A 16182-nucleotide genomic window follows, 5' to 3' on the forward strand; every position below is an offset into this window, starting at 1 on the left:
ATTTACCGCCCCCCCTGTTCCATTGACCACCTTTGTTGATGGCAGTCCACTTTTGCTGGATGGCAGTCCACTCATAGTCCTTGGCCACAAACATTCACCTAGACAAATCTTATGCTTCAGATATCCACTCCCTCCTAGCATTATTCGATCTCAAACGCCTCATCACTTCACATACCCACAAATCTGGCAACCATCTGGACCTCATTTACACACGCAACTGCTCTACAGACAAAATTTTGGTCAAACCTCTACACATCTCAGATCACTTCTTCATCACATTCAATCTTCAACTCACTACTAATGCACCACCAGTTCCTCCACCAGTTACTTTCAGGCGAAACCTGCGCTCACTTTCTCCTTCTCATCTCTCCTCTGCTCTGTCATCCTCCCTTCTCTCATCCACACAATTCTCCTCTATGGATGTTAACACTGCAACTGACACTTTATGCTCCACTTTAACTTCTTGTCTAGACAGTATTTGCCCTCTTTCGTTTAGGCCAGCACGTGCTACTCCCTCTAACCCTTGGTTATCTGATGTTATTCGTGAACACCGGACGATACTCAGGGCAGCAGAGAGAAAATGGCGTAAATCGAACCACCCATCTGATCTAGGTAAGTATCAGTCCCTGCTCTCATCCTTCTCAAGTACATGCAGCTACATCTTCTTATTTCCAAAACAAGATCAACAGCACCTCAAACTCCCACACACTCTTCAGAACATTTAACTCTCTCCTCTGTCCTCCCCCACCACCTCCCTATCTCCAGACGATTTTGCCCAATTCTTCACAAACAAAACAACAACTATCGGCAGTCAGTTCTCACCCACGCGCACTGTGGATTTTAGATCAGCCACATTCACAACCAAACATCCTCTCTCTTCATTTTCTACACTCACTGAGACAGAAGTATCTAAACTTCTGAGACAGAAGTATCTAAACCGTTTGGAGAAACATCAGAGATGCGTTCCTCCAAACAGCTCTGCATATAAATTAAATCCCTGCTCCAATGGCTCCAAAAAGTCTGAGTCAAACTGCACCTCCGACTGTTTAATGACCAGCTAGAGTGTGACCAGAAGACACTATGATGGCCCTTTTTGAGCTTCAATCAGATTCTAATCAGCCAGGACCCCTACCCCACCCTTCATTCGGAGAACGGCCGGGGGATGACACACACACACACACACACACACACACACACACACACACACACACACACACACACACACACACACACACACACACACACACCAGAATTCCTCTCTTTGAGCCTTTAATTAAACTATCCCAGAAATTACATATATGATGATTTCTTAAGTATATGCATGCTCCCCATATTTCTTATGTTTTCGTGATGTAAGCGCTATCTTAAACGCTCAAAATTGCTCTGTATAGAAGATGCACTGCCTTCATGTCTTTAAACCAAGGCATGTTTGATGTCTAAATGTTCCTTTTTCTTTGTCTTAGTCAATGGTACAAAGTATATGATTATGAGATGTACTGCTAGTATGTTTAGTCATGTTTGAGTGAAACTTTACTAGTTCTGGCTTCCAGCAAGAACATTCCATTGAGTAATAAAGTCTGAACAAAGAAACACTCTCCCGCCTGAAAGTCACACCAACGATTGGTCGTCTCAAGGAAGAGGGGTGTAGGTTAATGGACTTCAAAAGACAGTAACACTAGCATATCTGTGCTCAGTCAACTTGCAAGGACCCCGACGAGACAAATTTCCTTTTCCTTCCATCTCATCAGCGCGGCTCGCGGGCTTCGACCTGCGAGCCGGCGCGGTCCAGCCAAGCTGTTGTTTCCTTTGAGGCTCGACGCGCTCCATCAGACCGAGGAACCTAGCTTGGACGAGATGAACTTTCCCTTCCAAGACGCTCCCTTCCCAAACACCTTTAAAACTCCCGCGGACCAACTAAGCTCCGGAAACACCAAACGGAGAGAACGCTTCAGCGCACGAACACTGAGAAATGCCAATGCACGCATCTCGCTTTACACAACACAAAGAAACCATGCAAGTATCAATTCTATCGAAATTTAGATGCGTTTTAAGATTGTACCCCTGTTTAAGGTGATATGGTTCTTGCTGGCTCTAGTGGTTATGTTTGGGAAGGTGTCGGATCGGACACGATCAAACCCTTCTTCCTTTCCCTTCTCCTCATCCCTCCTCCTCATCCTTTCCCTTCTCCTCTTTCCACTATTCTGTAAATACATGTATTCCTTATTTAGTCATATGTAATCGTAGTATTAATCTTTATTAAAACCATGATATTCACGTTTTGATTGTCATTGTTTTGCTCACAGAACACGAGTCCCTTTAATGTCAGATCTAAGCTACGAGCTCTTATAAGCATCGTTAAATGCCTTAATTAATACCATAACTCGGAAGGTTTGTCCTTTGTGGCCAGAGGGATAAACTTCCCGAAAATTGGGTAGGAAGAATAGACCTAGTGAGTGGATAAAGAATTACAGCTTGTTCGTTAAACGGAACAGAGAGGAATTTTGGATCAACTCCCTAGAGGTTATTCTGTGATTATTTAATATGGATATATCTGTAGTTAATTGCAATAAATTGTTGTTAACCATATATATATATTATATTGCATAAATACCGAGGTTAGGTATTCCCCTTTTGGGTGATTTTGGAGATTTGTGATTAGATTATAACCTGTTATGATTAATCATAAATCCCTAAATATTAATACCCACAATTCCCTATTGAGCTAATTTTTAATTTAAGTATATATGTAACCCTAAGACGCTACACTCCTACCAGCACTCACACACATCATCAACACATCTCTCTGCACCGGCATTTTCCCTACCACATTCAAGCAGACTCCACTGCTTAAGAAACCCACATTAAACGCATCCCTCATAGATGACTACAGACCTGTTTCTCTCCTACCATTCATAGCGAAAACTCTTGAACGAGTTGTTTTCAACCAGGTTTCCTCCCTCCTCTCACAGAATAATCAGCTGGATGATTTCGCCATCAAAATCAGTCAGAAATCTTGGAGTAACATTTGATTATCAGTTGTCCTTCAAAGAACACATTTCTAAGACAGCTCACTCGTGCAGGTTTGCGCTCCACAACATCAGAAAGATTAGACCGTTCCTAACAGAGCACACAATACAGCTTCTTGTCCAGGCCCTGGTTATTTCTAGACTTGACTACTGCAATGCGCTTCTGGCTGGACTCCCCTCTTGTGCGATCCAAACACTTCGAATGATCCAGAATGCAGCAGCACGTCTTGTCTTCAACGAGCCCAAAAGGACCCACTTCAACACCTCTCTTCATCTCTCTGCACTGGCTACCACTCGCTGCTCGCATCAAGTTTAAGGCACTGACACTTGCCTACAGAGCCACCACGCGCTCAGCTCCTGCATACCTTGACTCGATTCTACGAGTCCACACCCCCACCAGAAGCCTTCGCTCAGCTAAGGAGCGACGGCTTGTGGTACCAACACAGAGAGGCAAAAAATCCCTTTCCCTTTTCATTCAACTTTCCCAGCTGGTGGAACGATCTTCCCAATGCCATCCGAAACGCAGAATCATTGACAACATTCAAAAGTCAACTAAAAACTCAGCTTTTCTGTGACCACTTAACCTCATAATAAAAAAATAATAAAAAAAAAACTTTCCTTTCCTCTTTCTCCCCCCTTTTTCCCTCCCTACTCTAGCCTGTGCTACACTGAGCAATGTACACGGTCTCAATATTTCAGACACTTGTTGCGCTTACTCGACTCTTCATGACCAATCGCTTCGTGTACCCCCAAGTTGTAAGTCGCTTTGGATAAAAGCGTCTGCTAAATGCATAAATGTAAATGTAATAGATCCAATACCAATTAAACTACTGAAAGAGCTGGATCCAAATTAATTACCAAATTACAGACACATTTCAAATCTTCCATTTCTGTCTAAAATACTAGAAAAAATTGTGTCTGCTCAATTGTGCTCTTACTTACAAGAAAACAATATCTATGAAAAATTTCAGTCTGGATTCAGACAACCATCATAGCACAGAAACTTCTGTGCTCGTTATAATTACAAATAACTAACTCTTAGCTGCTGACCAAGGCTCTATCTCAATACTAGTTTTACTTGATCTTAGTGCTGCATTCGACTTGACTGGCTATCACCAGACCAAGCTCAATTTGAGATTGAACATTGGTCTGGGGAGTCTGCTATGTACTTTCTACTGCACAAGAGGCGTGAAAAATGACTCTCTATGCAATTGGATAGTCCTTCAACCAATCAGAGCACAAGAGGCGTGATCAACGGGCAACGACCCATAGCTTCTCTATCCGTCATTGTGTTAAACCCGCCAATAGCGCGCCAGGTGGATAAACCAGTCTGTGATTGGTTCCTGCAAAAGAGTAACAGAAGCAGTAGAAATTAATGTACAGGTTTCCAGACTGAGTTGCAGGGCGAAATAAAAAAAAAACATGTTTACAGCCTGGTACAAATTGTGGTTTTTGTCTAATTTTGCCCTTCTTGACGACTGTGAGGGGGGTGAATTTTTTATAACTAATTTGTTTACATTATATAAAGCCTTAAAGTTCTGCATAATTAAGGGCGTGGTCACTTTGAGTGGCAGGTGGATAGCCATTTATCTGCTGTCTGTTAGTCATTGCGTCACCTCAGCTCCGCCCACATCCCACCTCTTTGCCCATTTTCTGTTAACCGGGAGTGACGCGCGATAACGCGCTGCCAAGATGATGTTACGTCCAAGGACGTATGTTTATTTGTTACTGCAATGTGTCATGCATTTGTGTATGTGCTTTGGTGTTTTGCTCTCTTTGTCTCTTGTTCTCTCTTTCGTCATTCCAACAGGTACAACGACCAGCTGTACTCAATCTAACGGTGCTTGACGTCATTGGAGAATGAAGGGGAGGAGCTGAGATATAAGTTGAAGCGGATCAATTGAGAAGGGAGAGAGACTTTCTTTTGCCAAGATGAATTCTTCCTCCTGTCTGCCCAGACTCAGGATCTTGTTGTGTGTTCTTTAGTGGGAAGAGAACTAAAGTGTTACCTTTGATTTAATCTATGATCTTATGTTAAGTATGTTTGTATATTCTTCTTAATATTGTAGTATATGCATATTGACTTGTAGTAATTGCATGTTCATGTGATGCTATTACAGCACAGTCCCGCTAGAGGGTGGTGTCGTTGTGGAAGTTGAAGCGGATGTGTACTAGGTGCATGATCGGACAGCGCGTGTTTGGCGCTGCATTAAAAGTTATGAAACAGTCACAGTGCTCTCATCTCGTGTTTTAAGAGCTAACCCACGTAAAGTAAACTATGACATGGTGTCAGAAGTGCTGGCTGTCATCAGTGATATAAGGAACAGTCAAGACATCGACAAGAGAGGTGTAAAAGCTGCGTGAGCATCAGACAACATGGAGCATTTCAAACCATGACATTGACTGGCAACGTGAGTGAAAACTGGCGCAAATGGGAGCAGAGATTTGTGTTGTATATGACGGCAGCTAAGCTCTCAAAAAAGGATATGAAAGTTCAGGTTGCAGTTCTGCTACACTCATTGGGTGAGGATGCACTAGAGATCTACAACACTTTTGAAATAGCAAAAGAAGAGACAGAAGAAGTGACTGTTAACAAGATTTTGGAAGCTTTCAGAAACTACTGCACACCTAAGAAAAATGTGGTGTTTGAGAGACATCAGTTCTGGACATGCATGATGCATGAGCCAATCCAGATTGACAAATTTGTCACAGAACTCAGGCAGAAAAGCAAAAACTGTGAATTTGGAGCATCAGAGGATGACATGTTAAGGGACAAAATAGTCTTTAGTGTTACAGACAAAAGTGTGACCGAAAAACTCCTGAGAGAACCAAATCTGATTTTACAAAAGGCCATAGACATATGCAGAGCATCTGAGATGGCCAAAGAAAGAATAAACATAATGGCATCAGTGAGAAAAGAAAGTGAAGTGCATGCATTTGACATGACTAAAGGAGCAAAACACAAAAATAAGCCATTTAAAGTCACACCGTCACACAACAAAAAAGAGAAAGTCAGTGGCACATTAAAAGCATGCACCAGATGTGGACAGACGCACGCTCCAAGATCGTGTCCAGCATTTGGGGCTAAATGCAGGGCGTGTGGCAAAGTAAACCATTTTGCCAAAATGTGCAAGGTGAAAACTGTGCAGACACTGCAAGCTGTTGATAGTTTGTTTATGGGGACCCTTCAATGCACACAGATAAATGCAATCTGCAAAAATGAAGACTCGTGGTTCACAACCATGACTATCAGGGGGATCCCTATTGAATTCAAACTGGATACCGGTGCAGATGCAAATGTCTTACCACTTGAACAGATCAGAAAGCTGCCTGGGAAAGTCGTACTCAAGCACACAGAGACCATGCTAGTAGCGTACGGTGGCACAAGGATCAAACCAGCTGGTTATGCAGTCCTGAAGTGCCATAAAGGGCAAAATGAATCAAGACTGATGTTTTTTATTACAGAACAGTCAACACCACCAATACTTGGCAGAGCAGCATGTGAAAGTTTGAATCTGGTCAAGCGGATTGAGTCAGTAAAAGTAACCCCTCCGGCAACAAAAAATGATCTGGTGGAACAATATCCAGAGGTGTTCCACGGCTTGGGAGAGTTTCCAGGTGAGCATCACATATACACTGATCCGGAGGTGGCACCAGTGGTTCATGGATGTAGAAAAATTCCGCTGGCAATAATAGACAGGCTAAAAGAAACGCTGGATCAGTTAGTGCAGACTGATGTTATTGCACCTGTCGTAGAGCCAACAAAATGGGTCAACAGTCTGGTTATAACCGAAAAGAAAAACGGCTCACTTAGGCTGTGTCTTGATCCACGTGAATTGAACAGAGCCATCAGACGCCAGCACTACTCCATACCAACACCAGAGGATGTGCAAAGCAAGCTGTCAGGTAACAAGCTGTTCACAATTTTAGATGAGAAAGATGGCTACTGGCAGATCAAGCTAGACAAAGCTTCATCGTTGCTGTGTACTTTTAATACACCGTGGGGACGCTTTAGGTTCAAACGCCTTCCATTTGGCCTCAAATCCTCCAGCGAGGTATTCCAGCAAAAGAACAGTGAAGCCTTTGGTGACATAAACGGTGTACATGTGATCGCTGATGATATGACCATAGCAGCTGTTGATGAGCAGGAACACACAGAAATTCTCCACAAAGTGATGAGAAGAGCCAAAGAGCTAAACATCAAGTTCAATGCGGACAAGGTACAGTACAAAGTCACGAAAGTGAGATACATGGGCCACATAATAAGTGCAGATGGTGTTCAACCTGACAGTGAAAAGGTACAAGCAATTGTCAACATGCCCGCTCCAGAAGACAAAAAAGGCCTACAGAGACTGTTGGGCATGACAAAATACTTGTCCCAATACATAAGAAATGAAGCAGCTTTAACTGCTCCATTAAGACAGTTGTTGAGAAAAGACTCAGAGTGGCTATGGATGCCTGAGCATGATGTAGCATTAGTCAGTTTAAAAGAAGCACTCACTGAGGCTCCAGTGCTAAAGTTTTTCGACCCAAAACAATCAAGGTGATGCTTAAAAAGGCTGAACAAACTCAGACAGATCCCCATCTTGCACTTCTATCTCTGAGAAACACTCCGGTGACCGGTCTTGGATACTCACCGGCTGAAATGCTCATGGGCCGGGTGTTACGAAGCACTCTCCCAATAGCCAGTGTGGCTCTGAAACCCAAGCACCCTAAGGATGTAAAGAAAAGGTTGGCATGCCAACAGCAGAAGCAAGCACATTACTACAACCAAAATGCCAAACCTTTGTCTACAATTCAGCCGGGATCAGTTGTCAGGATGGAAACATCACACGGCTGGAAGCCTGCAGTGGTGACAGAACAAAGGCTGGAGCCACGTTCCTACAACATTGTTACAAATTCTGGTCAGATATACAGGAGGAACAGGAGACACTTGCGTACAAGCAAAGACAATGCTCTACCAAAGATTCAGGAGGAAGTTGAAGGTGATGACACAGAATGGTCAGTCCAGAATGATGATGTGCAAGATCAAAATGTGGTGGCTGAAAACACTGAGCAAGGACACTGTACTAGGAGTGGGAGACTAGTAAAAAAGCCAATCAGATTCAGTGATTTTGAAATGGGTTAAAAAAAAAAATAATAATAATAAAAAAAATAAAATAAAATAAAAAAAAACTGAGAAGACAATGAAAAGAAATTAAGAAATAAGCTTGTTCAAAACGTGTTTTCATCTTTTCAGACTAACAGCAAACATATGAAGGTGCAGTTATCTCACTTGTTTAAAATGTATAACAATTGAGTGGTAATTTTTGTTTGTTACATTTTAGTTAATTAGTATTATGTTGTGAATAAGTAGTTCTCTGCATTTCATCTTTCATGTCCTAAAGAAAGGGGATGTAGTATATGCATATTGACTTGTAGTAATTGCATGTTCATGTGATGCTATTACAGCACAGTCCCGCTAGAGGGTGGTGTCGTTGTGGAAGTTGAAGCGGATGTGTACTAGGTGCATGATCGGACAGCGCGTGTTTGGCGCTGCATTAAAAGTTATGAAACAGTCACAGTGCTCTCATCTCGTGTTTTAAGAGCTAACCCACGTAAAGTAAACTATGACAGATATATTTGTAATTTGGGGATTGTAGGGGGAGGGTGCCATTTATGTTTATACTTCTCTTTTCTCCTGTTTTTGGGTAGGTAGGGAGTAAGGGAAGTTTGATGTCTTTCATTTCTATTATCTTTTTCTAGGACATTTATGGAGATTCTTGGGTTAGTTATTTTATGTTCTGTTTGTTATTTTGGCCTGGCCCTCCCCTGAAGTATTATCCCCTGTTCTTGATTATTTGTTATTCTTTTAATTGTATTTTTGTATCCTTTCATGGGATTTTTGTATTATCCTTTATCTTTTCAAATTAAAAGATGTTAATTTGAACTGGTTGATTCTTTTCTGGGACAGGAGGTTGAATAATCTTGGTTCTCTCTCCAAGCTTTCTTTTTATTTAATTTTTACTTTTGTTTCATTGTTACTGACTATCAACCCTAGACTGGTAGTTATGTAACAATGGCAATGGCCAGCTCGAACCTACTTTATGCTTCAAAACTGCTCTTCAGAATCCTATGGCTGACGTCACGGACACTACGTCCATATTTTTTTTACAGTCTTTGTTTTCAATATATATGCTGCCACTTAGTAATATTACTAACCCTATATAAGCCTGGTTATCTCAGTCAATCTTTACAAAGTCTTTGTTGTATAACTGCATTTCTGAGCGTTTTCCCTGGTTTCTTGTCTCTTGGTTTTGGATTACTTGCCTGTTCCGTGGATTACCCTTTTGCCTGTGTCTCCTGTCTTGTTTGGACTGCTTGCATGTGTATGACCTTTTGCCAGTTTTTTGACTACGATTGTGGATTATCCTTTATTAAAGCTGCGTTTGGATTATCAGCCTTTGTGTCTTCGAGCAGTACGTTACAATTTCAGCACGACCAGATGAAATCTCTAAATTATCCAAGCTGACAGAGTGTGTTAAAGATATAAAACATTGGATGACTGAAGGATGTACTGTTACTTCATCCACTACAGTTAAAGACCTGGGTGTTATATTAGACAGCAGTTAGCTATGCTAATTATTTTCCTGTTCTGTTTTATCTCGGGACACCCATCCCAAGGTAACTAGAGAGTCCGTCAGCTCCAGTCTGGATCCAGCCTCTCATAAAGACTGCAGATGACCAACACCTGTGAAGAGACGACTCCAACTCCTGCGAGGACTTCAGATGACACAGCTCTGCATCAACACGCACCCATGCTCATTTCTATATACCCTAATCATTAACAACATGTATTCTTATTTCACTTATTTCTGTGGCTTAATTAAATTATTATATTGATTAATAATATATTGTTAGCTAGTATGTGTGCTTTGTATATGTGCATTTATGAAATACATACACATGGACAAATCGCTTTAAATTGTAATGTAGACGCATACATTTTCTGTGAAGCTTCTTTGAATCTATATGTATTGTGAAAAGCGCTTTAATTGTGAATTGAATTGAATCTGCAGAACTCCACCAATCAGGCCTGTATTGTAGAGTGGCCAGACGAAAGCCACTCCTCAGTAAAAGGCTGCCTGGAGTTTGCCAAAAGGCACCTAAAGGACTCTTAGACCACAAGAAACAAAATTCTCTGGTCTAATGAAACAAAGATTGAACTCTTTGGCCTGAATGGCAAGCGTCATGTCAGGAGGAATCAAATGTACTGACGCTTAGTAATATCGTTTAAAATGTAAGTATCATAAAAACTGTGTTTGATTATCACAATTTTGAAAACTTGCGGTAAATCCTGTCCAGTCAGCGTCAGTCTGGCTCAGGCGCAGCGCTGTTTTTTGAATGAGAAGAAATGGCAGAAGGCAGTGACAGTGCTTGGGGGATTTCAGCCTTCTAAAAGGACCAAATCTGAGGTGTGGTCATATTTTGGCTTTTACAAAAGTCCTGAGGGGAACTTAATCAAGTATGGTCACCCTGTCTGCAGGGAAACACTTCAAATCTGTGAATGTAAGGCAAGTGGACTTTGACCTCAATACTTAAACTACGTCTGGGAAATAACGTGAAGCTTGAGCCAAAGTTGAAAGAACAAGTTCAGACAAGTCTAGGGTGAACATTTAAGGGTACAATAATAATGTATTATCTTCGTACTGTAACCCGTTGTCCGGATAACAAAAAATAGGGATAGCTCACTTTACTGGAATTAATGCAAATTCTCTGTGAAACTCTTACAATAGTCCGTCATAACTCCATTCCGTCCACAGCGTTACTTAATAAAACAAAATAACTAAATATGAGCAACAGAAAACAGAAAATAATCCGCACTCATGGGAGTTCTCAAGGCGCAGTGCGCACACACAAAATGCAGGCAGTTCAACAGGAAGCATCTCTTAAAGGGGCCACACTATATTCCTACTCATTACAGTACACTTACTACACAGATTTCCTTTACCACATAAATAATCATGAGGACATATTGAATTGAGATTAATGTTTTAAAACTTACTCGTTTATACATCCATTTTGTACAGTGTACAAGATAATCATCCAGACAAGATGATCACAAGAAGTTATAGTAATAATTAAGTCCTCTGATTTCATTTCAATATTATCAAAAACAGAGACGCAAGACGCAGGTTGCATTTGAATGAAACGAGAGTGCGCATCTGTTGTGATGTATGGATGTGCTGTTATAATGCGTTGCTATTGACAGTCAAGGAAGGAAATGCCATAATAGGATAGAATCTTACTTAAAGTGCATAGAGCTGCTTGGTTTTATTTGTTGTTTGTTGATTTTCAAATATAAAACTTGTTGAAATGTTTTAAGTGTGTGCATCGGTTCTTTTTGAACACTTTCGTCTCATTTGAATCGTGAAAGGAAATTTTCATACCGTTTCATCCCTAATACCATCCCTACAGTGAAGCATGGTGGTGGCAGCATTATGCTGTGGGGATGTTTTCAGTGGCAGGAACTGGGAGACTAGTCAGGATCGAGGGAAAGATGAACGCAGCAATGTACAGAGATATCCTTGATGAAAACCTGCTCCAGAACGCTCTGGACCTCAGACTGGGGCGAAGGTTCATCTTCCAACAGGACAACGACCCCAAGCACACAGCCAAGATAACAAAGGAGAGGCTACGAGACAACTCTGTGAATGTCCGTGAGTGGCCCAGCCAGAGCCCAGACTTGAAGCCGATTGAAGATCTCTGGATAGATCTGAAAATGGCTGGGCACCGACACTCCCCATCCAACCTGATGGAGCTTGAGAGGTCCTGCAAAGAAGTTTGGGAGAAACTGCCCAAAAATAGGTGTGCCAAGTTTGTAGCATCGTACTCAAAAAGACTTGAGGCTGTAATTGGTGCCAAAGGTGCTTCAACAAAGTATCGAGCAAAGGCTGTGAACTTCTGTATATGTGATTTTTGTCATTTTTTATTTTTAATACATTTGCAAAGATACCATTGTTTCTATGTTCACTTCCTGTATTCAGTTCCTGTTTCCCTTGTTTTGCTTGCCTTGTTTGTTACCATAGCCACCATCATTAATTTCCATGACGACTAATCACCAGCACCTGTCCCTAGTCAGTCACCTTGTTAAGCTTGTCTGCCCCTGTGTATGTATATAGCCCTTGTGTTTCACTTGTTCTCTGGTCTATCGTGTTTCTTCCTGTTCCATGTTTTCATTGTTTACAAGTTATCTTTTGTTCTATGACCTTGTGGATTATTTTAATGAACCTAATCCTGCCCATGGATCCACTTCCCAGTCTGCTGCTTTTAAGCCTGGGACACTGCACGATTTTAGCAATCCTATAAGATCATTACAAATCACACTGTGCAACATGGATTTATTAAACGTGGGTACAACATGCATGTAGACTGTACGATGATGACACTTATCACTGAGCACTGAGGCTTTCCCCTGATTGTTCCGGGAAAAGATTCAAAGTTTCAAGAGTGTTGACAACAGTGCCATCTGGTGTTTAGTAAATAGCCAGACCTTCAGACTGACGGCAGAAGGTCTGGGCCCGTATTCTTAAAGTCCCAGTGAACCGGGAGTTGCAACTGATTTTATTTCAGTGCTGTGACGTATTTCCAAGTGAAACGGAATATTGAATAGTGGGCAGGGTTTTACTTCAGGGCTCCTCCTCTCCATCTTTCGCTCATAGCAGACTAACGTTTGGAGGGGAGTGGTTAAGGATATTCAAACCCAAGCCGTCAAACTGCGCCATTGGAAAGGGAACTCCATTCCAGACCGGAAGTTACTTTTTAGATTTTGATTAAATTTTATTATATTTTTGATTTTGGCAAACAATTTTTTTCTGTGTATTAACTTGATTTAATTGTTCACCCTAAGACCTGTAATGTGTGCTAACAAAGTAAATAAGTGTGTGTGTACACAACCACCCTATAATGGTAAAAATGCACCCACTCCTTTTTTTTATCCCCATAAATCATTAGCAGTGTCTCAGAACAAGCCGTTTGCAGATTCTGGGCAATGTGACATCACATTATACAGGCCCCGCCAAGGAGAGTTTTTGGACACGGCCAAATTAGCATAAAGGCCTGCACACGCTACTCTTCATCAGTAAGTATATTCGCTTCTCGTGCGGTAAACGGGGCAAAGCTGGTGGATCTCTCCACTCAATGTTTTAGAAAACCGGGGTTATGACAGTAACCTATTGTTCTCTTTCATCATCTTGTGTTCTGTTAGCCAAAGAAAGACGGTCACCCCAAGGGGCGGTGCTTGACATGTCTCATAATCATGAACCTGCCACACCGACGCACACACATAACTGCTGTGTACAAGCAGGGCATGAAACGTGTGTGGCACACACAAGAGGGTTAAGATGACCCCACCCCCAAAACCAAATGTGCTACCAAGGTTCTGGTGAGATCCAGTCTGTAGTAACTGCAGAGCAAATGTCCTGCAGTGATACTCCCCTGAACAGAGCCCAAGAGGCGGCTAAGCCCTCGTGGAATGAGCTCGGATGTCCCCTGGGGGCTGCACTCCCTTCGAATCATATGCCAAAATTATAGCATCTACAAGCCAATGTGAGAGGCGTTGCTTAGACAGGGGAGTCCCCTTGTGGGGAGGTGCCCATGAAACAATGAGCTGGTCACTCTTCCGGAAAGCACTGGTCCTAGCCAAATACGTCTATAATGCATGGACCGGACACAGGGCATTTAAGCTTTGATCCTCCGTGGAGGAAAAGGGCGGAGGGTGAAAAGCGGACAGCTCCAACACCTCCGATGTGAACGTAGGGAAACATTTCGGCATGAAGGCCGGATTAGGTTTAAGGAAAACCTTATCTCCACCCAGAGAGAATTTAGTGCACAAGGGATGGACCGAAAGTGCATGTAACTCACTGACATGTTTGGCTGACGCCAAGGCCAAAAGCAAATCTGTCTTGAAAGACTGCTGTCTTTAGGGACATTTTTCCCAGAGGCTCAAAAGGAAATTGAGACAGAACCTCCAGCACCATGGAGAGGTCCCATTCAGGGATCGTTCTCCTAATGACTGGCAAAGAGTGATGGGCACCCTTCATAAATCTGCGGATTAGAGGATGCTGCCCAAACGTTGAGCCCTCAAAACCCACATGACAAGCAGAGATAGCAGCCAAATAGACCTTAATAGTGGAAAAAGACCTGCCCTTATCCATAAGATCTTGGAGGGAACACAAAATATCAGAAACAGAGCACTGATATGATGTGAGACCACACCCATTACACCACTCATCAAACACCTGCCACTTACAGCCATATACTGCCATTTCTTACGCGTAGAAACAGCCCTGGCATTCGTATAGTAGCAACCACACGCGGGGGAAGCCCTAGTGCGCTTAGGTTCGTCCTCTCACGGGCCAGGCCAGAGAGCCACCCTGTTTGGGTGTGGGTGATAAATCTCCCCATTAGCTTGGACAATAGGTCTGTGTGGAGGGGGAGGCGCCCCAGCTGGGCATGTAACAGAGGGATTATTTCCGTCAGCCATGGTGCTTTGGGCCACCTGGGTGCTATCAGAATGAGAATGAGACAGTGAGTGAAATCACTGAAATTCTGCTACTCAACAGACCCAACGTTGCAATATTACAACATTCCCCTAAAAACGTACTAAAATGTCAAAAATGTAAAAAAACATTTATTTCAGTTTCCGTTCTGCCAAGTCCAGCACATTCTCACATTCTCAATAAAAGAGCAGTTTCCTACCTCCCTTGGCCCCAAGTGAGCGAGGTCGGCAGTGTGCGACGCCCCAGGGCCTTGCCACTCCCTTTCTCCACTCCCTTTCTCCTCTCCCTTCGCCCCGGGGCAGCAGTGTGCGGCCTGAGGATGCCACCAGGCCTTCTCATCCACACTCTGCCCTGGAATAATCAGACCCCCGGGCCGCCTCCAGGCCTCCCGGGTCGGGTCCATCTATTCCACCTTGTTGCCCCACCCCGAGTACGTCTGTGGTCCCGTTGGTCCCACTTGTTCGGTCTCTGGGGGCCTGGCTAGCGCTCCCCAGGCCATCTCGCTGGCTCATCTGTACCATCAGACTCGCTGTAGAGTCGGCTATGCGATTCATTTCGCCCGCCGGCCTCCCAAGTACAATGGCATCCACTTCACCTCCGTGCGAAGCACATGTCTTGCGGTCAGAGATCGATGTCCTGCTGGCAATGGACGTGGTCACGCCGGTTCCTCCAGCTGACATGAGGTCGGGTTCTGGAGTGCCTACTTCATTGTACCCATGAAAAGGCGGTGGGTTTACGGCCAATCTTGGACCTGAGTGTCCTGAATCGGCCCTGCACAAGCATTTCGAATGCACACGCATTTTCGAATGCATCTGTCCCCGAGATTGGTTTGCAGCGATCGACCTGAAGGATGCGTACTTTCATGTCTCAATTCTCCCTCGACACAGACCGTTCCTGTGCTTTGCGATCGAGAGGAGGGCATATCAGTACAAAGTCCTGCCCTTCGGGCTGTCCCTGAGGCAGCCATTGTTCCGCTCAGAGAACGCGCCGTTCGCATCCTCAACTATCTCGACTACTGGCTCAGTCTCGGGATCAGTTGTGTGAACACAGTGACATGGTGCTCAGTCACCTCAGCCTGCTGGGCCTTCAGGTCAACCGAGAGAAGAGCAAACTCTGTCCCACACAGAGAATCTCTTATCTCGGTATGGAGCTGGATTCGGTCAACCAGACTGCGCACCTCACAGAGGAGCGATTCCGGTCAGTGTTGAACTGCTTGAATACGTTCAATGGCAGGACGGTGGTCCCACTGAATTTTTTTCAGAGGCTCCTGGGGCATATGGCATCTGCAGCCGCAGTAACACCATTTGGATTGCTTCATATCAGACCACTTCAGCACTGGCTTCACGACCGAGTCACAAGATGGGCGTGGCAGAGCAGCCAGTACCGGGTCCCAGTTACTCCTTACTGTCGTCAAACTTTCAGCCCGTGGTCGGACCCTTCGTTTCTATGGGCGGGAGTGCCCTTAGAACAAGTGTCCAGGCATTCTGTGGTCTTCACGGATGACCAATCCGAGACGTGCCTTGCCCGTTCGGGTTGCGAGCAAACTCAATTAGAGGTGTAGCTTCCTCCTGGGTGCTGACCCAAGGCGCCTCGCTGACAGATATCTGTAGAGCTGC

The sequence above is a fragment of the Gobio gobio genome (assembly GCF_949357685.1).
Source record: "Gobio gobio genome assembly, chromosome: 6".
NCBI classification, from domain to species: Eukaryota; Metazoa; Chordata; class Actinopteri; order Cypriniformes; family Gobionidae; genus Gobio; species Gobio gobio.